Source organism: Hyla sarda, chromosome 4 (genome assembly GCF_029499605.1).
Source record: "Hyla sarda isolate aHylSar1 chromosome 4, aHylSar1.hap1, whole genome shotgun sequence".
Taxonomy (NCBI): Eukaryota; Metazoa; Chordata; class Amphibia; order Anura; family Hylidae; genus Hyla; species Hyla sarda.
The window spans coordinates 336,883,391-336,910,438 of NC_079192.1; the positions used below are offsets into that span (position 1 = coordinate 336,883,391).

The 27,048-nt window shown below is 40.6% G+C and overlaps 1 protein-coding gene and 1 long non-coding RNA gene across 13 annotated transcripts in view; one reads left to right on the forward strand and one right to left on the reverse strand.

Moving 5' to 3' along the window:
- TENM2 (teneurin transmembrane protein 2) overlaps window positions 1–27,048 on the forward strand; it is a 2,592,228-nt gene that overhangs the window by 1,738,359 nt on the left and 826,821 nt on the right. The gene's annotated exons all lie outside the window — the stretch shown is intronic.
- LOC130369634 (uncharacterized) overlaps window positions 1–27,048 on the reverse strand; it is a 55,892-nt gene that overhangs the window by 6,399 nt on the left and 22,445 nt on the right. Inside the window, exon 2 of the long non-coding RNA XR_008843070.1 lies at window positions 25,793–25,886. This is a non-coding gene — a long non-coding RNA (uncharacterized LOC130369634). The remainder of the gene's footprint in view (window positions 1–25,792; window positions 25,887–27,048) is intronic.

The following is a 27,048-nucleotide window of genomic DNA, read 5'->3' on the forward strand; positions in this document are numbered from 1 at the left end:
TGATTTTGAAAACTGTGCAACAGAAGAAATGTTCCTGCACTCTCAAAGTATAATCTTGTAAGCAAAAAGTACTAGGAATCAATTCTTCACAACTGGCACCTATTAAAAAGGGGTACTCCGCCCCTAGACATCTTAACCCCTATCCAAAGGATAGGGGATAAGATGTCAGATTGTCGGGGTCCCACTGCTGGGGACCCCCGAGATCTCGGCTGTGGCACCCCACTTTCTTTACTGTACAGCGCACGCTTGCTCTGTGCGTAATGATCGGCGATACAGGGGCCGGAGCATCGTGACGTCACGCGATGTGGCGTGATGGCCGCCACGCCCCTTCCCATAGACTTGTATTGTCACAAAGGAGCAGGGCTGTGAAGCAACGATTCTCTGGCCCTTGCCCGTCATTATGCACAGAGTGAGTTTGCACAGCAGCGGAGATCCCAGGGTTTCCCAGCAGCGGGACCCCGGCGACCTGACATCTTATCCCCTATCCTTTGGATAGGGGATCAGATGCTGGGGGCGGCATACCCCTTTAAGTATTAAGATATACTGATACATATGCCATAGAGCAGTTACAAATAACAAATAATAGTTGATTCCATAGTTTCAATGCTCTATAATTTGATGAGACCAGATCATTTCATAGTAACATTGACCTTTGCCTCTCCTATTGATAACCACTAACCCCTTTAGGACAGTGGACATATATTTACGTCCATTGCCTGCTCCCGTTATGTGAAGCTGAGTGCGCTTAATACCTGGTGGGTCCTGATTGCTATCAGCAACCGGGACCCGCTGCTAATACCGGATATCAGGACTTCACTACTCTTAGTAAATCAGGTGTGACGTGGTGCGGTGGTGGTGGGGCAGTCATGGTGGCGGTGATAGGACTCAGGAGGACCCCAGGACAGGCAGGGGGAGAGAAGCGGGTGGCGGCGGCAGTCTCTGGCACCGCAAAAGCCGCTGCAGTTAATTGATTTAAAGCGCCCACTTTAAATCAGTGATCTGCAGCGGTGTCGCTGGGGGGGGGGGGGTTATAAATAGCCGATAACTTATACCGGAATATCGGCATAAGTTATCGGCTATCGACCCTAACCTCCACAGAGTATCGGTATCGGCCCTAAAAAAAATCGATATTGGTTGATCCCTACTTAGTACACATGTTACTTTTATGTCAAATAAAAATATGATAGTTAAATTAACTCTAACCTTCCCCCTTGCGTGAAGGATGTGTTTTTTGTCTTAAGTCCCGGCCACACCCCTCCTGCATGCCACACCCCATCTTGCAAAGCCAAATCCACCATTTAAGCCATACCCCTTTTATTTTCTACCCTTTTTTTTGCATTGATCCGACTTGCAAGTCATGCCCACTTTCACAAAACCTTCTTCTATTTTCGGCCTACAATCTCTTCATCACAACTCAGGCCCACCTGAGGACGGTATATGAGGATGAGATATGAGTACAGGATATGAGGATGGGATATGAGGTCGAGATATGAGGTCAGGATATGAGGATATGAGGACAAGTACTTCCTCATATGCTGCTTTTCTTCCCCACAAGGATTAGGCATGAAAAACTGGGCAACGCTGGGTACTCAGCTAGTACCACATAAATAATGTATTGCACATATACCACTATTTCAACTATAAACACAAGTCCACAATTAGGCCAATACTAGTAATGTATAGGTAAAGTGCCAAGCAAGATAATGGATATTGTAAACTCAATACATGGTATAAAAACGAGAAACATAAGTAAGTCAAAAGTGTGAATAATTCCCACTGGAACCACAAGGTATGCACCAAGCAACAAAAATTACCTGCTGGTATTATATATCCATGGATCCCACCATAATGAGGGTAAATAAATGGGAATTTCACACATGTAACTCACCTGACAAAGATGCTAAGTCCCTCTTAACACCAGCAGCAAGTCTTACCCCTATGTCGTTTCGTCCATGTATGTTGAATGGTGTAAACTAACGCTCAGGGCTTAGTATAAAGAACTATTTATTTCTGTGTACCTTACTAAATGCTTTTTTTAGCATCTAGTGAAGGGACTACAATGCAAGCGGAAGTTTTGTTGGCTAGATGAATAAAATTAAACGCGTGGGTTCCATTTTACCGTACTAGTCTCTTTTTTTTTTTTATTTACAGGCTCCTGTAAGTCATAATGTAATGTTTTTATTTGCCTAAAGTTTATATATTACTTTGTTTGAAGATTCTTAAAAGTGAAGTATTGAATTGTGTCACTCTCCTCTTAAAAGTTGTTTGTTTGTTTTTTTTCATCCCCCCAAAAACACCTTTTATTAACCACTGATGTCTTTACTAGACTTATCGGAGAATGTACTACATCTGTCTCCAATAAAAGCTCAGAAAGACACATAGACAATTAAGTCAAATTTTCCAGTGATATATATGAAATTGTTATTCATAAGATGCATACATTTAGAATTTTGTTACCCCAATCTTTAAGGAAAAAAATGGTAATGTCTAATAATTTCTTATACTGGCAAAATATTCATATTTATTTTAAAATCCTATATTTATCAACATATGATAGAGACATCTTACTGTTGCCTATGATATATGTACCTGTTGAAAGCTATAAACATTTTCATTCCATCCACATTCCATCATGAAATTGTGTGATCCCTAACAAATCATTTCTGTTCTCCTGCCTCTTCACATCAACATCAAAGCAAATAAGAATATTGCCATAGTCCATCTATTCCCTGTGAGATCTGTCATTAGCACCATAGTAAATTACTGTAATTAGCAGCCAGTAAATGATGGGTGCATAAGCGCTTGTAAAATAGAGTGTAGTAAACAACATTCGCTCTAAGGATGTTCTATACATGTTAGTTGTGCTGCTAAATATAATATATGTATTTGTTTACTCTTTGGTTTGGTTGAACATTGACACAAGTTTTGTAGAATTTCATCAAGTAGATTTCAGTGCATCTAAAGAATTAAAACTCACTAATCCTAAACAGCTTTACACCAATTCTTCTTTTAGGCTTTGTTTACACATAGGTAAAAAAGACAGGGCTAAACATGGGCTTAAACTGTTTTGTAAAAATGAGGGACCCCATAAACAAGGGTATCTACATTTTTATTAGAATTTCTGAAAGTTTCCTTAGTTCTGCACATTACAGTTGCCATTGCGCTCCAGCCTGTAATGGAGATGGGGGGACGGGTCCCCAACTCCCCTGCCTCATCAATATTCACTCCCCACCTTGGCCCCTTTCAGTGAAGGCGAGGAGCAGAGCACTTATAATTCCCACACAGGTTCTCTCGTCATGGAAGGGAGCGAGCCAGGGAATGAATATTGATGGGGCAGGGGAGCTGGGCAAATCAGCTCTCCATCTTCATGGCAAGCTGGAGCTCAGGGAATATCTAACCTAATATGAGTACCCCTTTTTTTTTTAAAGCTATTCACCTGCACTATTACTTAGTATATTGGGTTTATTGTGGGTAAAATAGCTGTCAGATTCTCTTTAAAGCTTACCTGTCATAGTGCAAAAAAAAAAAAAAAAGTGATATGCTACTCAGTACCTAATCCTGATCATGTACATATCATTTGTATCCGTCTAAGACCTATATGTCCCTTAAAAATACCCTTTATATGTAGTTCACTTGCTTTTTGTTCTTTCCTTCTGAGGGGGCATGTCCATCTCTCTCCCTCACTGTGGATGACTCATCTGCTCTCAGTCTGGGAGCAGCCTGGCAGTCTGCAAATCACTGCACAGTAGTTTTTTTTGCACACATTTTCTATTTGTTCCTAGTAAAGCTGGATGCTAATCAACATAGCTGTCACTATGTGTGTCTTTCAGCTTTCACAGACTCCTGAATGTCTGATCAGCTTCTTTGTTATTCGGGATTCAGAAAGCTTTGGCTGTTCAAGCTTGCTGGGAGTTATAGTTTTGCATTGCAACAGCTGGAGCTGCAGTGTTTATAATGCACTGTTAGAGCAGTGTTGCCTTTAGCTGTTGCAAAACTACAACTCCCAGCATGCCCACACATGTCTGTGATTTTTCAAGAGCTGGGGGCACACAGCTGGAGAATACACAGCTCTAAAACAGAGTTTTACAAAGATTGTACCCCCAGCTGTTGTAATACTACAACTCCCATCATGGGAGTTTAGGAACAGCTGAAGACTGTAGTGGGGCAATGGTGATCTCCTATACTGGATGCCAACATGCTTTATGGCTGGTATCAAGTATGCTGCAAAATACAAAGTAGTCTGTCTGCATAAAGACAAATGACCCCTAATGGTGGCTATTTTCATTTAAATTTTTTAGTAAAATTTACTTTATTTATACATTTATATTTAAAAACGGAATCTTATCAGTAGTACGGCAAAGTATAAAAAGTTTTTCACAATAACAGTGCCTCTTTAAACAACTGAAAATAGAAATCAATAAGTCACTTGTTGGAGAAGGCATCCCGGCTTTCACTAAACCTGACTTGGAGATCTTAGCTCATGTCTTTTCTTTACAAGCCACCTAAGAGTCAGAGTTCTCACCTCAGAATATCGTGACCTGTGTCTTGTGATCATCAGTGAGGTCACCACCAAAGCAGCAGTCTGTGTTTGATTTAATGATTGCTTGGGAAATATATATACTAGTAAGTGCTTTTTCCCATGCTGCTTTCTATCTCTAGATCGTCAGTATGTAAAAGCTAAAGGGACTATGCGGTAGGATGGCAGTCACTAGAGATCTGTTATGTGGTATAAAAGAGGTGAGGGTTGTTACATATCACAGTCTGTTTATGGGCTACACACTTTCCACCTTCCTATACATGTGATAGTTCAGCATTAACAGGCTTAGCATAACTAATTATAGTTAAATGCAATCTTTCAATGCTCACAAAGTATGTGGGACTGATTGTTCAGAAGTGACCAGTCCATTCATGGCTTCAGGCAACAAATTAATTGCTCTGTCTTTCTTTAAGACATAATACTTTCTTGCAGGGGTCTGTTGTAGAATAAAAAGATGCTACATTTACTGCATCTCCCTTGGCACCCCTGGAAGATGGGCAGTTTATCCTTTTCTATCAACAGAACTCCTTTCCAGTCTTGTCATCTTGATTCTTTGTCAGGTTTATAGTGCAGCTTTTCCATTTCAAAGAGGGACTGGAGGTTCCACATTGCACAGAGCTGGTAAAATATTCAGAACTGGAATAGAATCATTCTTATAACCACACTAAGATGGCCAGTGCTGACTAAATTTACAGTGCTAACTGATGGCAGCCTCAGGCAATATGTTTTAAAAGCTACTGCGTGGTCAACACTGGCAAACTTGTTATTGTGAACAAAATACTATCACCAGACATCTTTAAATAAGACTTGGCATCTTGTGGGGTACAATATAATCATACAAACTAATGATTAAAAAGATGCGCAATAATGCTGGGAATGCACAAATTTTGTTGTCTTAGCTTACTCTTTCCACCTGTCTGGCCAAGGAAATCATAAGGCATGACTAAAATGTTGTACTTTTGTTGGTTAACACCCAAAGGCGGAAATTAATGTATCTACATAACTGCTTCAGCGCTATGTCCTGTTTTTAGTTCTATGTCATATTTTTTAAACTGATATATTGTAGTGGTAAAATCTGATCATGAACTCTGAATTAAGGAGTTGTCTTCACGAGATAATCCTTTATTCCCAATTCATTGTCAGAATTTAAAAAAGTCAACCCTGGAATCATCCAAGTTTACTGTCAATTTTCTCTAACCTTATTGGTCATCTGCGAGGGTCTTATTTGGCCATTTATTCACCCTGCATGCCAGCTATTCAGATAAATGACTGACCATCTAACAGAGACTGGGCCCTAAGTCATCAGTACTCCATCCTTATTTTTAGAGGGAATCTCAAGCAGAGAATCCCAAACTCAATAAATCATATTTAACTTTAAATACTAATTTGTTATTTTTATTTAATATTTTTTTTTACAAACACAGATAAAAGTATGTTTTATACCTTAAAGAGCATCTGTACCGTAAAATTACTTATCCCCTATCTGAAGGATAGGGGATAATTTATAGATTGCAGGGGTCCGGGTGCTGGGACCCCCTGCAATCTCCTGTACGGGGCCCTGGCATTCTGCCGAAGGGAGCGTTTCGTCCCAGCATGAAGCGGCGGCTGAAACACCCCATCCATGTATTTCTATGGGATACATGGGGGGCGTGACAGCCGCCACGTCATGCTGAGGACGGACACGCCCCCTTCCAGCAGAATTCAGGAGCGCCGTAGAGGATATTACGGGGTTCCTGGCACCCGGACCTGCCGCAATCTATAACTTATCCCCTATCACTTCGGATAGGGGATAAGTTATTTTGCACTACAGATGTCCTTTAAAATGACATAGAAAAAGTAACTTAAAAATTGTCAGTAAACTTTATTTTCACCTAATAAAATATGATCTATATTGCTTTTAAAATACTGTAAACATAATATAGTAAAGATAATGCAAACTGCTGGATGAGTCTCAATGAACTTTGTGTATTTATTGCATACACATACAGGAGAATATGACTGTTACGCCGAGCGCTCCGGGTCCCCGCTCCTCCCCGGAGCGCTCGCTACACTCTCCCCACTGCAGCGCTCCGGTCAGATCCACTGACCCGGGGCGCTGCGATTCCGCTTCCAGCCGGGATGCGATCCGCGATGCGGGTAGCGCCCGCTCGCGATGCGCACCCCGGCTCCCGTACCTGACTCGCTCTCCCTCGGTCCTGTCCCGGCGCGCGCGGCCCCGCTCCCTAGGGCGCGCGCGCGCCGGGTCTTTGCGATTTAAAGGGCCACTGCGCCGCTGATTGGCGCAGTGATTCCAATTAGTGTGTTCACCTGTGCACTTCCCTATATCACCTCACTTCCCCTGCACTCCCTTGCCGGATCTTGTTGCCATCGTGCCAGTGAAAGCGTTTCCTTGTGTGTTCCTAGCCTGTGTTCCAGACCTCCTGCCGTTGCCCCTGACTACGATCCTTGCTGCCTGCCCCGACCTTCTGCTACGTCCGACCTTGCTTCTGTCTACTCCCTTGTACCGCGCCTATCTTCAGCAGTCAGAGAGGTTGAGCCGTTGCTAGTGGATACGACCTGGTCACTACCGCCGCAGCAAGTCCATCCCGCTTTGCGGCGGGCTCTGGTGAAAACCAGTAGTGACTTAGAACCGATCCACTAGCACGGTCCACGCCAATCCCTCTCTGGCACAGAGGATCCACTACCTGCCAGCCGGCATCGTGACAATGACATAGTGCACTGTAAATTGTGAAATATTTTAGTCATCAGCAATTGGTTTGTTAGTCAACCATACTGGTTTTTACTAATTTGACATAATTTACATTATGTTAAAAACAGAACAAGAAACCAATAACAACAACAACAACATTCTGTGTGATCTGCCCAATAGGCAGATAATTAAGATGTGTCAACATTAGAGAGGAAATGAAATTGGTGACAGTAATTGTTTCAGTTGTACAAGTTATTGTTTATTACATTCAGCATTTGAGTATGTTAAATACAGAAACATGACTTCTAAAGGGAATTAAGACAGGTAAGACTGGGTTCACAGTCGTTGTAGTTGTAGTATTTTTGGCAAGTACTTTGATTGATATTTTTATACCAAAAACTATTATGGAAAGATTTGTATCGTTTTGTCTTCTGGTTTTGGCTAAAAATACTGAACAAAACACTGTGTGTGAAAGTAGCATAACAAGCTTTAGGAGAACGAATATGCTGGGTTTGGCCATGTGGCCTTGCCTGACCATTTAGTAAAGAAGGAGATAAATTCACATACAAGTTTGTGTTATTTTTATTTTGGTGGAGGAGGCGTTACAGCTACTTGTTAGAATTAAATCACAGTTATAATGGCTAAATGTTATGTCTAACCAACACCCTTCCTTCAAAGGAGCCAAGTAAGAATATTATATATTAGACATGGTGCAGCTAAAAACAAGTACCGTATATGTTCATGTAGAGTGCATGTGTATTGAGGATATATGTATTTATTTATATATTTCTTGCATTTATTTAGCATTTTGCAAAATGTCCTATTTTATATTTAAAGCTCTTCTGCCGAACTATGTGCTTCCCTGGTCATAGACTACAAAAGTCTCTGTGGATAGTTTGATCCTGTAGTCACGTGCACTATACTGCCTATGATCAGGGCCCTATTTATAGTGTTTGACCATTCATTGGTTGATCATTGGCCCAAATATACAGGGTTATTTTGGCCTATTTAGTCAATGATCATCTAGTCTAATAGGGCTCTAACACTTGACAACAATAGAAAAATAGTTGCAAAATTGCACACAACCATTAAAAATATTGATCTTAAAATACCACTAATCCATGCAGCATTAAGAATGTAGGCATATGTGTACAGGCATATATGAAAGCTCTATAATGACTGATCTCTGATTATTTTCCACATAGATAACAGTGTGATGAAACTTGTAGTGAGGCCTTTCAATGTTTCCTATGGTGATCATTTGCAAAAAAGGCTGAGAACAAGCCTGTTGTGGAAATACAGATATTGTGGTTATGTCGGCTAATGAGCATGCCGCATGCTGATAATCTCTTATAATCTTGGCACCTAGAGTAAAAATAAGTTTCCCCCCAACCAGTGAAGTTTTCCATTCTGCAGAAAATGTATCATTATGTTTATAAATACTCTTTACCACTTTATTGTTATACTGGCAGCATATAAAGTAAGTAGTTGGTCATAATGTACTATGTGGGGTCAGTGGAAGAGCTTTGTGTGGAGTTCAGAATCCAGTATTAGCAAATACTATATGTTTAGAAGACATTTTTTATGGAATTTTTAAAAATAAAGTATCATCTGAAATATCTATTCATTCCAAACATTTATCAAAAATATAATATTAAGATTTTTTTTAAGATACAGATTATAAGAAATATGCAGGGACCAGAAAAAATAAATCTATATGAATTAAGAACAGCAAGGCCATTATTTTTTATGTCACCCACTATATTGGTGTAAAATATAGGAAAGTCTACAATCATTATTTTTAGTCTTCGGAATTGTAGTTTACAATATAGAATGGTGTGGAAATGGCAGCATAAATTTAATCAGTTCTTTGCTATAGGATATAATAGTCATTATTTCTCTGCAAACAAGATGCCAAAGCTTATGCTGGCAGTTTGAGTTACTGAATAGCAGGAAATAAATGATCAGCCTTTCTTTTTGTGCCAACACATAATAAGATAGGGAAAGAATATGGCCCACTTGCCTATGATCTATTGGCAATCAGTGAAAGACTTGGGTTTTGCTGTTGCTATTGAAAATACAATGTTTTTTTAATAAATGAGGACATATTACATGAAGAGATCTATTATTTTGCCACTATTTAAGGTATGAAATACTTCAGCGCATTATGGGTTAATTACTTAAAACAGATTTACTTCATTCTATTGGCATCCACTAAACCTTTTACAATTCCAGCATTGCAGGGAATGTACATTTATGAGTTAAAATTTTTTCCTTCTCTCCTTCTAAGAGCCACAATGTTTTTATTTTTTCATCTACAGGGCCAAATGAAAGCTTGTTTTTTGCCGGACCAATTGTACTTTGTAATGAAATTCTTCAAGTGGAAAAATAATGAATTTTTCTGGTAATTCAGCTGTAATATTGACATGTGATCTGTATTTCTCAGTTTGTTACTATTATGACAACATCCAGTTCATATAGTTTTCATCTTGTTTTATTACCACGATTACTACTACTATTATTTAACTGGTTAACAACCAAGGTGGTGTATACACGTCCTTGTGCCATTAATGGGGTACGGCACGGACTCCCGACTCAAGCCCGCGCCACACCGGCTTGCCCTCAGCTGATTCTTGTAGCTGAGGGCTGGCGTTAATAGTCCATTGCCACGGCTGGCTATTAACCCTTGAGATCGCCCCTGTCAAAGCTGACAGTGGTGTCTAAAGAACCCTGTAAACACTCCCTGGTGGTCCAGTAGGGTGGATTGCCCTAAGGGCACTAATGAAGTGTAAAAAAAAAGTTTAATAAAAAACACCCCCTTTTTCCCAAATTCCATATAAAAATATGAAAACATAATAAAAATAAACATATGTGGTATCACCGCGTGCATAAATGTCCGAACTATAGAAATATAATGTTAATTAAACCGATTAAACCACACGATCAATGGATTATACGTAAAAAAAATACCAAAGTCTAAAATTGTATATTTTTGGTCACTTTGCATATTTAATTTTTTTTTAATAAAAAACAATCAAAGTGTCCGATCAAAACAAAAATGGTACAGATGAAAACTTCAGATCATGGTGCAAAAAATTGGGCCCTCATACCACCTCGTATATGGATAAAGTAGTTATAGGGTCAGAAGAGGAAAATTTAAACCTACAAATTTTTGTGCATAAAGTTATCATTTTTTACAGAAGTAGAACAAAATCAAACATATATAAGTTGGGTATCATTTTAATCATATGGACCTACAGAATAAAGATAAGGTATAATTTTTACTGAAAAGTGCGCTGTGTAGAAACGAAAGCCCCCAAAAGTTACAAAATGCGTTTATTTTTTTATTTTTTCAATTTAGCCCCACAAATATTTTTTCTGGCTTCGTCAAAGATTTTGTGGTAAAATTATTGATGTCATTACAAAGTAAAATTGGTGGCGCAAAAAACAAGCCCTCATATGAGTCTGTAGGTGGAAAATTGAAAGTGTTGATTTTTAGAAGGCTAAGGACCTCACTCCATGAAGTTTATTTAAATAAATGCTATTTTAATTTGGAAACTCTCTTATTCTCTTTCCTTTTTTATTTATTTTATTACTCTTTGCATTTTTCTTCTGTTCTTTCTCTTATCTCTCACCCCTAGCCTAGTCGGACTGTTCCCCTTTTTTTGTCTCCACTTGCATTTTTTGTGCAACACATTATCCTCGACTTGGGCAATCACGTTTTATGTTGAGCTCCCATTTATTTTTAACGATTTTTAGAAGGTGATGAGGAAAAAACAAAAGTGCAAAAATGAAAAAACATGTGGTCCTTAAGGGGTTAAAATTATGTGTACGAAACTGTATGGAGTAAATCCGATTTTGCACCATAATAAAACTATAATCTTTATTGGTGTAATGTTGACATTGATCAGACTTTTTGATCCCTTTTTTTGTGATGTGACCAAAGAAACGCAATTCTGGTATTTGGTATGTTTATGTTTACACCATTTTCCTTAATAGTACAGAAATTTTCTTACACTGAGATATAGGTTTTTATGTTTACATTTATTTTACGCTGCTTAAATCCCCCAGGGGACCTCTGTAAACAATTGTTTTCTTATTCAGTTCAGTTTATTGCTATTGCAATGCACAGAATTGATTTATCTGTGATCTGCTTGAACCAGTATAGGCAGGCTGTACTAGCAAATCAGTAATGACAACATCTGTGTCAGGGAGATTTCTGTGTACCACCTATTAGCATCAACTTTAAGTTGCTGAAAGCAGTCGGGAGCTGCTGGGTATGGAGAGGGCTCAAATCCCAAGTCCCTGATCCATACACCCCTAATGGCCGCAGGACAACTTTACTCATCCTGGGTCATTAACAGGTTAAAAGAAAAATACACTAAATGGCCACTTTATTAGATGCAACTATCCTTTCAAGGTTGGAGCTTCCCTATATGTAAAATAGACACATGACCATAAAGTGCAGAATAAAATCAAGTGAGCATGTTTTCTGTAAACCAGTTCAAGTGTGAATCCACCTTAGAATTGGAAAAGAACAGAAAGTGATCTAAGCAACCTCAAACAAGGCATGGTCATTAAAGGGGTACTCCAGTGAAAACCTTTTTTCTTTTAAATCAACTGGTTTCCTACAGAGGAAATTCCTTTCTTTTTGGAACACTGATGACATCACAAGCACAGTGCTCTCTGCTGACATCTCTGTTCATTTTAGCAACCGTGCATAGAAGATGTATGCCAAGGGCAGCATGGTGGCTTAGTGGTTAGCACTGCTAAGGACAACAATAAATAAAGACTTATTATTATTATTATAATAACGTCAGCAGAGAGCACTGTGCTCGTAATGTCATCAGAGAGCATTCCAAAAAGAAAATAATTTCCTCTGTAGTATTCAGCAGCTAATAAGTACAGGAAGGATTAAGATTTTTTAATATAAGTAATTTACAAATCTGTTTAACTTTCCAGAGCCAATTGATTTAAAAGAAAAAAAGGTTTTCACCGGAGTACCCCTTTAATGCTTGACAACTTGGAATCCTTTTTTTAAAACTGCCAAACGTGTGTTTATTTCTACTGCCATGTCGAATGTATACGAAGAATTGTAGAGAAACATAAAGCAAAATGGGACCCTGTGTATGTAAGCAACTTATTTTTAAAAGGGGTCAGAGAAAGATGTCATGAACTTTTCTGAAAAACATGTAGCGCATAGTCAAGCAAAGGTCAGAAAAATACAACCATGGTGCCCCAAGCAACAGGTCAGTTTCGTAGCCCAGATGACCAGTCCTAGTGCATTTGTTGTCTAAGAGAAACAAAAGGACTTCAGTGGGCAATCAATGCAGAAATTGGATTCCTAAGTAGTGGAAAAGCAATACCTGGTCAGATAAATTCATATGTATGTTACAAAATGTAGGCAGGAGAGTGAGAAATTTGTGCAAGCAGCAAGAATCAATGAACCTCTACTGCCAAGTGTCAGTAGTTCTTATGGAGGTGGAATAATGCTGAGGGGAATGGGACCTGGATGGACATGTGGCCGACCAAGTGTATCCCTTTGTGGAAGCTGTTTACCCTATGACAGAGGGACCTTGAGCAGGACAAGTACCAGGAAACAAGTATCATGTTTTGTCTCCTGGATTATGATAGTGAGTTTTTGTTGCTTTCCTGGCTTTTATAGTTCAAAGATTCTATTCCTTTAGAGCATCTCTGGGATGTGATAGGTTGCTTAAAGGGGTACTCCACCCCTAGACATCTTATCCCCTATCCAAAGGATAGGTGATAAGATGTCAGATCGCCGGGGTCCCGCTGCGGCACCCACATGTAGCGGCTTCCAGAACCGCTGGAGGTCCACACGCTGAGTCCATCCCGACCACGGGAGCTGAAGATCGGCAACCCCTTTCGATAGGGGATAAGATGTCTAGGGGTACCCCTTTAAAGCAGGTCAGAACCTCCATCTAATTAGAATTAGTGTATATTTCTGCAGGAAGGTTTCAGCACCTAGTGGAATCTATGCTATGAGCAATTGTTGCAGTTCAGAGGCCAACCGAGGGCCAATGTTCACTAGCGCAACCAGATACATCATAGCACGCCATGACAGGTAATATTTTGGCTGGGGACCAAAGAAGAAAACTTGTGACAGGATGCATGTTTTTTTTTTTTTTTTTTTTTCATTGTATAAAGGTATAACCAAAAAGTCTATGCCCTTTTGGTATGCTGAATTATCTTGGCGTAGTGTAATGCAGAGAATCTATGTGGTGAAATACATGAACATTGTGTGACCACGTGGGCATTTGCATGTATGTTGCGCACACAATTAATGTGACTATTTAATGTGGTGGAATGTTAGAAGCTAGAATATTTTTAAAAGCTCAATTTCCATTTTATGCAAGTTATCAAGCCATTCGTAATTATATAATGAGAAAAGATTGTTATGATTATTTTATTGCAATGTCATCCACGTGACTGGCCTCTTAAAGCTTCCCATGTGGAGGTTCTCTATGCTTTATAATTAAGGATATTTGACAGGGAAATTGAGAGTTTTTCAAGAATCTTGAATATTTGTACAAATCATTACCAGCATATTAACTGACTTAAATGCTGCAAATGTGTTTTAAAAGCTGGTAAGCAGCTCAATTTAATTGGAAACGGAACCTCAAATAGGAGCGTGCAAGCCAAAATCCAAAGTTTTCAGTCATCTGCAGTGCACAATACGTACAATTGAATGCTGCCTCTTATCTGTGCTTTCCATTTTCTTGGGGGAAAAAACCTTTTATGGAGGTCAGACATAATTTACTTTCTATTTTAGGTTAGGTATACATCTCCTCTCTGAGTGAAAAGAAGTAGCTGCACTAAAAGTAATATTGGCCACTCGGTACTGGATTACAACAACAATCCGTATGAACCGTATGGTTTCATACACAGAAAATATCTCCAGATTCTACCACTGGAATGAACTGCACTTTCCATTTACTTAAAATGGACCATTAAGGCTATATTTTGACCCTCTACTTAGCTTTCCAAATGACTTTTTGTATTTCTGTTCATTCTTATTTTTCAGTAGAGTTTTTCCCTTTTCATAAACTAGGAGTGAAAAATAATACCCAGCTGCAGTTGTCATTGCTCTAAACTGGAAGGAATAGTTTTGCTGCCTCTCTTAGGCATAGTTAATGCTTCCTGTTGCGTTTCGCTGCAATTAGTGTAAACTGCTTTGGCCTGTTATTTGTTTCTTAGGCTATACATCATTTTCCATAACAAGCAAACAACTTTAATCAATGTTAATAGGTGTGATGATGACAATGCAGTACAGAAGGTGAAAATTACTCAAAAGAGTTATTGCACAGTATTACCCTCTATGAATTCACAAGTACATGTCTCTTGATGTCTCGGGTTTGCTGCTGAAAGTACTATTGTCTGTACCATCAATTCTTAGGACTTGCCACAAAGTGTATGTTACGCCTAGCGCTCCGGGTCCCCGCTCCTCCCCGGAGCGCTCACGGCGTCTCTCTCCCCGCAGCGCCCCGGTCAGTCCCGCTGACCGGGAGCGCTGCACTGTCATGGCCGTCGGGGATGCGATTCGCACAGCGGGACGCGCCCGCTCGCGAGTCGCATCCCAGGTCACTTACCCGTCCCGGTCCCCTGCTGTCTTGTGCTGGCGCGCGCGGCTCTGCTCTCTAGGGCGCGCGCGCGCCAGCTCTCTGAGACTTAAAGGGCCAGTGCACCAATGATTGGTGCCTGGCCCAATTAGCTTAATTGGCTCCCACCTGCTCCCAGACTATATCTGCTCACTGCCCCTGCACTCCCTTGCCGGATCTTGTTGCCTTAGTGCCTAGTGAAAGCGTTTACTGTGTTTGTCCATACTGTGTACTTGACCTCCTGCTATTACCATATTGACTACGATTCTTGCTGCCTGCCCCGACCTTCTGCTACGTCCGACCTTGCTCTTGTCTACTCCCTTGTACCGCGCCTATCTTCAGCAGTCAGAGAGGTTGAGCTGTTGCTAGTGGATACGACCTGGTTGCTACCGCCGCTGCAAGACCATCCCGCTTTGCGGAGGGCTCTGGTGAAAACCAGTAGCAGCTTAGAACCGGTCCACTAGCACGGTCCACGCCTATCCCTCTCTGGCACAGAGGATCCACCTCCAGCCTGCCGAATCGTGACAGTAGATCCGGCCATGGATCCCGCTGAAGTCCCCCTGCCAGTTGTCTCTGACCTCACTACGCTGGTCGCCCAGCAAGCTCGACAGATCGCCCAACAAGATCACCAGCTGTCGTACTTGACCACCATGACACAGCAACTTCAGTCGCAGCTACAGCAGCTTCAGTCACAGCTACAGCAATTTCAGTCACAGCTACAGCAGCAACAACCATCTCCTCCGCCGGCTCCTGCACCTCTTCCGCAGCGAGTGGCCGCTCCTAGCCTCCGCTTGTCCCTGCCGGACAAATTTAATGGGGACTCTAAGTTTTGCCGTGGCTTTCTTTCGCAATGTTCCCTGCACTTGGAGATGATGTCGGACCAGTTTCCTACTGAAAGGTCTAAGGTGGCTTTCGTAGTCAGCCTTCTGTCTGGGAAAGCTCTGTCATGGGCCACACCGCTCTGGGACCGCAATGACCCCGTCACTGCTTCTGTACACTCCTTCTTCTCGGAAATTCGAAGTGTCTTTGAGGAACCTGCCCGAGCTTCTTCTGCCGAGACTGCCCTGCTGAACCTGGTCCAGGGTAATTCTTCAGTGGGCGAGTACGCCATACAATTTCGTACTCTTGCTTCCGAATTATCATGGAATAACGAGGCTCTCTGCGCGACCTTTAAAAAAGGCCTATCCAGTCGCATCAAGGATGTGCTGGCCGCACGAGAGATTCCTGCCAACCTGCAAGAACTTATCCATTTGGCCACCCGCATTGACATGCGTTTTTCTGAGAGACATCAAGAGCTCCGCCAGGAAAAAGACTTAGATCTCTGGGCACCTCTCCCACAGTCTCCGTTGCATTCTACGCCTGGGCCTCCCGCCGAGGAGGCCATGCAAGTGGATCGGTCTCGCCTGACCCAGGAAGAGAGGAATCGGCGTAGGGAAGAAAATCTTTGTCTGTACTGTGCCAGTACCGAACATTTCTTGGTGGATTGCCCTATTCGTCCTCCACGTCTGGGAAACGCACGCTCGCACCCAGCTCTCGTGGGTGTGGCGTCTCTTGATTCTAAGTCGGCTTCTCCACGTCTCACGGTGCCCGTGCGGATTTCTCCTTCAGCCAACTCCTCCCTCTCAGCCGTGGCCTGCTTGGACTCTTGTGCCTCTGGGAATTTTATTCTGGAGTCTTTGGTGAATAAATTCTGCATCCCGGTGACCCGTCTCGTCAAGCCGCTCTACATTTCCGCGGTCAACGGAGTCAGGTTGGATTGCACCGTGCGTTACCGCACAGAACCCCTCCTAATGTGCATCGGACCTCATCACGAAAAAATTGAGTTTTTGGTCCTCTCCAATTGCACTTCCGAAATTCTCCTTGGACTACCGTGGCTTCAACGCCATTCCCCAACCCTTGATTGGTCCACAGGAGAGATCAAGAACTGGGACTCTGCCTGCCATAGGAAGTGCCTCTCCCCCCCTCCCAGTCCCGTCAGGCAAGCCTCTGTGCCTCCTCATGGCCCCCGTCCTCGTGTCACACTGCCCCGTGCCAGGCTTCGCCCTCTGCCCTCCCTCCCCATTCCCACTCCTGCTGTACTGCCTGCCGTTGAGGAAACCCTCCATTCTTTCCCGGTGTCCTCATCCCAGGGGAGGCAGTTACCGGACAAAGAAAAGGGGAGACCTAAGGGGGGGGTACTGTTACGCCTAGCGCTCCGGGTCCCCGCTCCTCCCCGGAGCGCTCACGGCGTCTCTCTCCCCGCAGCGCCCCGGTCAGTCCCGCTGACCGGGAGCGCTGCACTGTCATGGCCGTCGGGGATGCGATTCGCACAGCGGGACGCGCCCGCTCGCGAGTCGCATCCCAGGTCACTTACCCGTCCCGGTCCCCTGCTGTCTTGTGCTGGCGCGCGCGGCTCCGCTCTCTAGGGCGCGCGCGCGCGCCAGCTCTCTGAGACTTAAAGGGCCAGTGCACCAATGATTGGTGCCTGGCCCAATTAGCTTAATTGGCTCCCACCTGCTCCCAGACTATATCTGCTCACTGCCCCTGCACTCCCTTGCCGGATCTTGTTGCCTTAGTGCCTAGTGAAAGCGTTTACTGTGTTTGTCCATACTGTGTACTTGACCTCCTGCTATTACCATATTGACTACGATTCTTGCTGCCTGCCCCGACCTTCTGCTACGTCCGACCTTGCTCTTGTCTACTCCCTTGTACCGCGCCTATCTTCAGCAGTCAGAGAGGTTGAGCCGTTGCTAGTGGATACGACCTGGTTGCTACCGCCGCTGCAAGACCATCCCGCTTTGCGGCGGGCTCTGGTGAAAACCAGTAGCAGCTTAGAACCGGTCCACTAGCACGGTCCACGCCTATCCCTCTCTGGCACAGAGGATCCACCTCCAGCCTGCTGAATCGTGACAGTGTAATTTTATGCTCTAGATATTTTCCTACACAATTAGTAGTATAATCTGTAGCAAAGCACCACAATTGTACTTGTAGTCCTTGCCATCTAAGCTGTTTTTAAAATGTTATATTGTATTTGGTTTTATTAACTAAGAGTTCATATTTTTTAATTTTTAATTTTTTTTGTCCACTTTAACGTGAAGCCCCTGCCTTTGAATATAGTGGCATCATAGAAAGCATCATTGTGTTATATTTTTTATTTATTATGTGCTGTTTTGACTTTTTCTAAGCTTGTTTTATTCTCATTGTAAAATGTGCAGTACATAAAAGTCACGTTCAGCCCCTCAATTCAAGCATACGGGAGGGTTGCTTTGAGGGGCGGAGCGTGACGTCACACTGGGGGCGGAAGCGTGACGTCACACGCTGCCGGCCATGTGGTCGCTGGTAATCAGACCCGGAGCGAACACCGGGGACTGATTACAAACGGGGTGCCGCATGCAAGATCCCGGGGGGATAGGGGATAAGATGTCTAAGCACCGGAGAACCCCTTTAAGGGATTAAGAGCTTCAAGAGAACATGCTTTACATGCACTTCTTCAGCTCTATCTAGTGATTGGTCAGGGTTTGAACACTCAGACCCTGATAACCAATGTTAAAACTTTATTTTAATAAACCCTTCATTACTTAAAGGGGTATTCCACCCATAGACATCTTATCCCCGATCCAAAGGATAGGGGATAAGATGTCTGATCACGAGGGGCCACCACACCCTCTACCATAGACATGAATGGACGGGTTGTGGTGTGATGTCATATCTCCAGTCCCGGAAACTCAGAGGTTTCCAAGACTAGAGCAGCAGCCTGGCCCAGAATGCCAGGTGCTGCACAGAGATCAAACATCTCATCCCCTATCTTTTGGATAGGGGATAAGATGTCTATGGCCGGAAAATCCCTTTAAAACATTACATGGTAAATATAGACTGTGATGGCTTCTGTAATTGTCAGTGGGCTGATTTCAGAATTTACTGAAGACTTTGGACTGATCGCAGTATTTGCTATACACATGATGGTGAGAAGTTACATATTGCTTTTTGGAAAAGGTGCATTGGGCAAATAAAGTACTGTGCGTGCTCAACATAGGACCTATGGGTATCTGAAGGACCTCAGCCAGGCACACCTATGGGACTCTGAATTACTGGCTCATTGTGCCAGTGCCTGTCTAACATTAGTTAAAGCCACCCAGTGTTCCAAATTGATTCACAGTTTGGAGCCCTACATAATAGGGCCTATGTAAAGTATTCAAGAAGTGGGTACACATCTTGTCCTGTGTCAATGGTGAACAGCTCCTGATAATATGGTTAAAAGTAAGCAGTTTTTCACAGGCATTTTCAGTAGTTATTGTCAGAAAAGTACACAGATTTAGATATTGGGCTAATGATAAAGTAATCAGTGAGTAAACCTGTTGCGAAAAATTATAAAAAGACTGGTGAAAAGTTAAGAGAAACAGAAAAAAAAATGACACTATAAAAGCATGCGTACTTGATATGATTACTAGTTTTAATAAGTTGTGAGATCTGCTGTATGAAATTGTTCAGAATGCTATTAGAAATTGCATTACCAGCCTAGGTGAACCTGACAGAATAAGTATAGGCTTTGAGTATATTACAGAAAAAGGCTCTTTAGAAACACAAATAACGTGCATTAACGTAGATGTGTTTTGGTGTACATGTTTTTTGAAGTTTTCATATTGTTTGTCAAAAGCATATGGCCTTTTCAGAATATTACTTAATTTGTTAATATTGTAACAAACCAAAGGTTGCCAGTTTGATGTCGCTTCTTTGCCTTTGGCATTAGAAACAAAATGTTCCCTTTAGAAATACAAGCTCCTCTAAGGAATTAATTATATTTCAATTGAGGTACTAGAAAAATGTTTTAATATTCAATATTTTTTTTACGCAGAAACAAATACAGTAAATGGGGCATTACTTGTGGCCTATGAAAGGAGCAAATGCATGTTATGGAATCTCAGAGATTGCAAAATTGTCTGTTTTGTAGATCAAAATGTATTAATGTGAAACAATAGTCGCCTTTCTATAGCCACAATCAAACTTGTATGTTAAAGTGTTAAGTGGTAAAGTAAAAGATTTATGATTAGCATTAAAGGGGTAAATCTAAATACTTAAAGTATAGGAAATAATATATGTACTGGATGTGGGGACTTTGTACTGCATGTAAAGAGCAGCTTTCTATCAATCCTTCTTTTGTGGGTGTGATCAAGTATAATTGTCAGTAGCATTTAAAATGTAACATGCCTTTTTTATGGCTTTTTTTATTTAGTGCCTCTTTCTGCATATGTCTTTCCTGGTGCTTAGAAAACCTATGAGAAAATACCTTATTTTGTGGGTGTTATCAAGTATCAAGTGTCATTGTCAGTAGCATTTAAAATGTAACATGCCCTTTTTTATTGCTTTTTTATTTTGTGCCTCTGTCTGCATATGTCTTTCCTGGTGCTTAGAGAACCTATTAGAAAATCCCAAAAAAAAAAGTACTAATCCTAGAGTATGCTGTATTTTTTTTTTTTTTTTTTTTGGGGGGGGGGGGGGGGGGAAACTCCATGGACAAAAATTTTTACAAAAATGCAAAAAATGCTATATTTTGTATGTAGTGCATTTTATATGTAACTAAAGGTTTTAACCCCTTCCCTCTATAGGACGTTCACGCACTGCATGCATACGTCCTAGTGATCTCCGGCACCGCCGTGGGCAGCGCAGGAGATTGGCGGCGGGACCCGGTTGTCAATCACAGCCGTAGTCGCAGCTGTCGGAGCCACGATCGCGCCAGTCCCGGCAGAATTAACCCCATAGATGCAGTGATCAATCCTGATCACGCATCCATGGTGTTGAGCCGCGATACGATCACGGATCGCCATTGGTTGCTATGGCAGCAGGAGGTCAGATCATTGAATGCAAATAAAGAATTTATTCGTAATATAGCACATTACACACGTAAGAAGGTGCGTTTCGGCTTGTATAGCCCTTTTGCAATTGTATACAAACATAAATGAATGGCATGCTTTTATACGTAACATCCGGTCATTGCGGGCAGCAGCTGAGTTTAATGATGATGGACACTCACTCTGACATCAGGTGGATACATCAAGTTGTGGGAGGATCGGAGTCCCTCAGGAGGATGTGACATATTGAAAACACGTGGGTCAGATAAACAAAAACAAAACCACATGGAGATTTTTTTTTAAACAAAACAAAAGGAAAACGAGGTATACACACATATTTATTTAACTAGATTCCGTGGACTCGCATGCTAAGCTATATTTCCAACAAGGTCATGTACACTTATCTAAAAGGAATGAAAGAACAAATTAGAATATGTATGTTATAGCATTAATGTAGTCAACAAACAACAAGGTCTATCTCATCAAAAATCTTGTTAATTTATAATCCCTTTTAAGACCTTTCGGTTCAATAGTGTTCAGCTTGTGTATCCAAAAAGCCTCCCTTTGCCTTAAGCGTCTTTTGATGTCACCCCCTCCCCCCCATGGTGTTGTAATGTCATTCAGTACTTTAAAATTGCATTGTGCTGTTTCCCCAATATATAAAAGACCACAAGAATATTTAATACTGTAGACAACATTCCTACTTTTGCAGGTAAAGAAACCATTTTTGGTAATTGCTTTGCCAATGTGTGGGTGGTGAATAGTGTCTCCCTGAATTATATGACTGCATTGTGAGCATTGCAGGCAAGGGTATGCACCATTTCTTTTGCTTTTTAAGAATTGCTGTTTGGAAACTTTTAATTGTGCCAACATTGGCTCTCACTAATTTATCCTTAAGATTAGGGGGTCTTTTGTTACAGATTAATGGTGGTTCAGTAAATTCTTTGATTTGTGGTAAACATTTCTGCAATATGGACCAGTGATCCCCACTATGTTGTCTATTTTATATTGAAGGGGGTGGTAAGTTCTCACAAAGGGTATTCTTTTTATTTTATCTTTATGTGGTGTATTTTTTGGTATTTTAGATTCCAGGAGTATTTTTTTGGGGGTAACCTCTTTCCACAAATCCAATTTCTCTAATTTTTTCTTTCTGGTAGTGGGGTCACTGACTATGTGTTCAATTATTTTGTTCTGGGAACGCGTTATGGCACATTTGACCGCAAGTGGATGGGAGCTAGAATAGAGCAATAGATTATTCCTATCCGTTTCTTTTCTATATAAGTCTGTCTGCAGACCTCCTGTGTCATTTTTCAGGACTATAGTATCAAGGAAGCTCACCTGGTCTTGGCTTTTAGTCATGGTGAATTTAAGTTCAGGGCGTACTTCGTTGAGAGAATCAAAGAAGGATATAAGGGACAATTCTGGCCCCTCCCATGCACAAAAATACATTATCAATGAATCTTTTCCACATTTTTGGAAAATACATTTTTTACAAAATAAATAATTGTTGTAGATGTGTTGTTCTTCAAAATGTGCCATATTTGCGTACAGAGGAGCCACATTCACTCCCATTGCTGAGCCCCTTCACTGTAAACAGAAATTATCTTAGTATAAAATATAATTTATGTGTAATAGCAAATGTAAAAAGGTCCAGATGTAAGGATTTTTGGTCAAAAATATGTGTACTTTGGGTGAGTAGCCATCTCACAGTCTTTATGCCTCTGGAATGTTCAATTGAGGTGTATAAACTTGTAACATCAATGGGGACTAACCATGTCTCTTGTGTCATATTTTTAATGTCTGATATAGTTTTAAGAAAGCCAGATGTATCAAGGAGGAATGCTTTAGTCTGTTTAATCAAAGGGGTCAGAGTTTTTTTTTTTTTTTTCAAAAAGAATTGATAGGGGAGACAAGATTGAGTTTGTGGAAGCCAGAATGGGGCAACCAGAGGGGTTATTGAGGTCTTTATGTAGTTTATGCAAAATATAAAAGATAGGTGTTATGGGTTCAGAGTTAGTCAGATAAGTTTTCATTTTTGTGTCAATTATACCCCTTGTGTGGTAGTCCCCCAACATCGCATCTATCCTCTTTTGGATGCAGGGTAAGGGATCAGTCAACAGGGGCTCATAGGTGACCATGTCGGACAGTTGTCTGGTAATTTCATTTTTGTATCTTACGGTGTCCATCGCCACGACAGAACCACCTTTGTCAGCTGGTTTAATAGTTATAGTTTTGTCCAATATCAGGCCACGTAGAGCCTCTCTCTCACTGTTGTATAGGTTATTAAACAATTGTCTTTGTTCTTAATCACTAGGAAACATTTTTATAACATTGCCTATATCATTTTTAACCAATGACACATATGTTTCAACAGCATGTTGAGTTTTGGGAGGCAGAAATGTGCTTGTTTTCTCAAGCCTGTGGAGTCTAGTCTAAGCATAGTATTGGGATTTATGTTAGTGTCTATGGGAACATCTTGTTTATCGGCAAAAGAGGTTTTAAAACGGATATTGTGAAAAAAACGTTCTAAGGCTATATCAAGTTCAAATACATTAAATACAGTAGATGGGCTGAATGAAAATCCTTTCTGTAAAACATTCATTTGTTGCAGGGTTAGGCATTTAGATGATATGTTAATAGTTAATGATGGTGCCGTACCTGAGATCTGGTCAGGATGCTCCCCGATATGTCTCCAATGATTGTGCCCCCCGCACCGTGTCTTCTTCTTTGCTGGGGCGTCTGCAAAAAAAAAGAGCCCCGGGAGCCTCTGTTTGATGTAGAGAAGGAGGAGGAGTATTCACTACCAGAACTTGATGAAGCAAAGTCTCCACCTTCTAATTTGTTCTTTCATTCCTTTTAGATAAATGAACGTGACCCTGTTGGAAATATAGCTTAGCATGGGAGTCCACGGAATCTAGTTAAAAAAATTTGTGTATATACCTCGTTTTCCTTTTGTTTTGTTAAAAAAAAAATTTCCATGTGTTTTTTTTTTTTGTTTACCTGACCCACGTGTTCTAATATGTCCCATCCTCCTGCGGGACTCCGATCCTCCCACAACTTGATGCATCCACCTGATGTCGGAGCGAGTGTCCATCATCACTAAACTCAGCTGCTACCCGCAATGACCGGATGTTACGTATAAAAGCATGCCATTCATTTATGTTTGGATATGATTGAAAAAGGCTGTATAAACCGAAACACATCTTGTTACGTGTGTAATATGCTATATTATAAATAAATCCTTTATTTGCATTCAAGTCACTGGTGCTGGGGTAGTGCATCATACCCTGGTGCCGTCCTTTACTACACGGAGGTCAGATCATGACCTTCTGTTTGCCTGCTACGGAAGCCTGTGTGATCCAGCCACAGGCTGGATCGCACAGGCTGTTCTGTGTGCAGCTGATTAGGTCATATTGTGCTGCAGTACAAATGTATTGCAGCAAAAGTGTAAAAAATAAAATAAAAAGTTCTTCAATAAAAGTATGAAGTGAAAAAAAAATCCCCTTTCCCAATAAAAGCCATGTATTATCACCAAAAAAGATCGAAAACAAAAAACTTATATATAATAGGTATTTCCACGTCCGTAATGACGTGTGCTATAAAACTATTATGTAAATTATCCCGTACGGTGAACGCCGTAAAAAAAAGTGCAAAATTCGCCAATTTCTGTACAAATAGCGGAATAAAAAAGATCAAAAGGTAGCTTGTATCAAGAAAATTATACCAATAAAAAGTACAGCTCATCCCGCACAAAATAAGCCCTAACTCAATGGCATCGGACGACGGCTGTTGGAAAATGAAAGGCAGAAAAAGAATTTTGCTCAGAAAAGGAAAAAGAACAAAGAAAGCTATATAAAATGCATATCGCCATAATAGTACTGATCCACAGAATAAATGTAACATCACTTTTACTGCACAGTGTACACCATGAAAAAAAATGCCAGAAATGTTTCAGTTTTTCACAATATTTTGGAGTTTTTCCCAAAAAATGTTGCATGTCTCAATAAAAATGCACCACTTATATAAAGTACAAAATGGCACGAAAAAAGAATCTCAGAATCGCTCCGCTCAGAAAAAGTGTTCTAAAGTTATTACGATTTAAAGAGATACATGTCAAATAAATTTTTTTTTTTTTTTAAAAAGCCTGTTCATTAAGGTAAAAAATGGATCCGTCCTTAAGAATATAGCCGTCCTGTTATAAACATTGGAAGAGAAAATATGCAAATCAGCCATTATGTACAATGGAGGCGCACTTCATGCTCTACTAGCAATTCTTCTCCTGGCCAATAACTCCGCTTCTTACACACGCTGAGGAATAACGGATGCATGTTGATGAAGGACGGAGTTATCGTTCAGAAAAACATTGCTAGTATAGAGTAAAGAATGCCTCCATTGCTCAGAAAGACTGATTAGCTTTTTTTTTTTCCTAACAATTACAACAAAACAGCTGCACATATTTTTATTTAAGGTAAACTGAATGGGGGGGATTTATCAAAACCTCTGCAGAGGAAAAGTTGCAGAGTTGCCCATAGCAACCAATCAGATAGTTTCTTTCATTTTTAAAGAGACCTGTGAAAAATGAAAGAAGCGATTTGATTGGTTGCTATGGGCAACTCAGCAACTTTACCTCTGCACAGGTTTTGATAAATCTCCCCCAATGAGAATCAGTATCACCCACAATTCATCTCAATGGGACAGATCCTGTCTGTTGCTGTCAATTTTTCATAGAGCTTGCTGTAAAGTATATCACTAAATGCTGTTATAAACAGCTCAGTTAAGATGGCAGCTCCCATAAAAATTAGACAAAAATAAATAAATAAATAAAAAATTAAAATGACAAAATAGAAACAGATTAGAAAAAAAGAACAGGTTTTAGTATCTGCCTCTAATCAGGAAAAAAAAAAGTATAGTTGACACATTCCTTTAACAGTTTCCAGTATTCAGATTCCCCAGTTCCATCTTTCATAATGCTGATCCACCCACATATATCTAGTATGTTTTAATTTAGGGCAATGTGAACATACTTCTCTTATGTTACCCCTATTTAGAGACATTACTGCAGTTTCCAATCTAAACTGTGCAATGATTGTTTGTTGGTCTTTAGATGTTTTTTTTTACTTACATGTACTTTTGCATAATGTAGCATCTTGTTATTAACAATGAACAGCTCTCTTCTAGATAATCTTTGACCTCCCGTCTGTGTTTAGCAGATGTAACTGTCAAATGATAAGATATTTTTTATTCAAGGCACCACTGCCAAGTAAATATAAAACATACAACCTGAGCTTATGCAGCAACGCTTTTCTATTTAATTAGTATCTGGTAGATGTGTTAGAAGGAATATATCTAGCTGTGAACAGACAATTTTACAATTAAAGGGTTTTAGCATTTTTCATTTTTTTATTTCATTTTTTATTTAGTAAAAAAGCACACAAACCAGAACTTTTTAGTTCTGTAAGGGCCTATCATTGCCAATAAGGCACCATAAAGAATAGACAATAATGGAAGACTGAGAAAGGGTAAATCTGCCCTACTTTTTCTCAGTCCTTTTCAATCTTTTATATCTTCCATTTATGTATATTATTATTTATTATTACAAGGAGAATCATCATGGTGTAGCTTTAGATCCCTTTGCTGTACCTCATTGACAAACAAGTGTCCAGTTTTCAGTGTAACAGTCCTTTCTGGGAATACAAAACATTTCTTATAGATGAGATCAGTCATATATATATCTTATGGTCGACAAACTTCTTCAGTGCTGATCTCAAATTGGAAAAGGAACACACTTCTGTGATTATATTGACTTAAGCCCAGTCCAGCATTCATAGCGGAAGTAGAACATCAAATATTTATTTGCAAGCTGTACCAGTGCTACGATTTGTGCCCATATATATATTTTTATTCTAAGATAAACCTTGTTTATACATTTTTAAGAGGCATTCTGTAGAACCAAATTTAGCAGCAATAACTTGAAGTATTTGTATTCTGTACGACTTTATCAGTCTCTTACACTGGAGGAATTTTATCCCACTCTTCTTAACAACATGGCTTTAGTTCATTGAGGCTTGTGGGCATTGGTTTACTCCCACCTCTTTTAATGCATCATTGTCACCAATCGTTAAATAAAGCTGGGAGAAGTGGCTGAGGGGTTCAGTCCCTGGCTCGTTGCTTTCCCCATCTTTTTTTTTACATAAGACTGTCTCTATAGACTTACAACAGAGCCTGTCTTATGTAACCAGATGGGAAGAGCAGCGAGCTGGGAAGTGGTACAAGGTATTTGTACATTGAACGCAAACATCGCCACTGACATCCTCTATCCAAATTACTTTAGGAGAGATTCATCAAAACGTGTGCAGAAGAAAAGTCAACTTCTTCTCA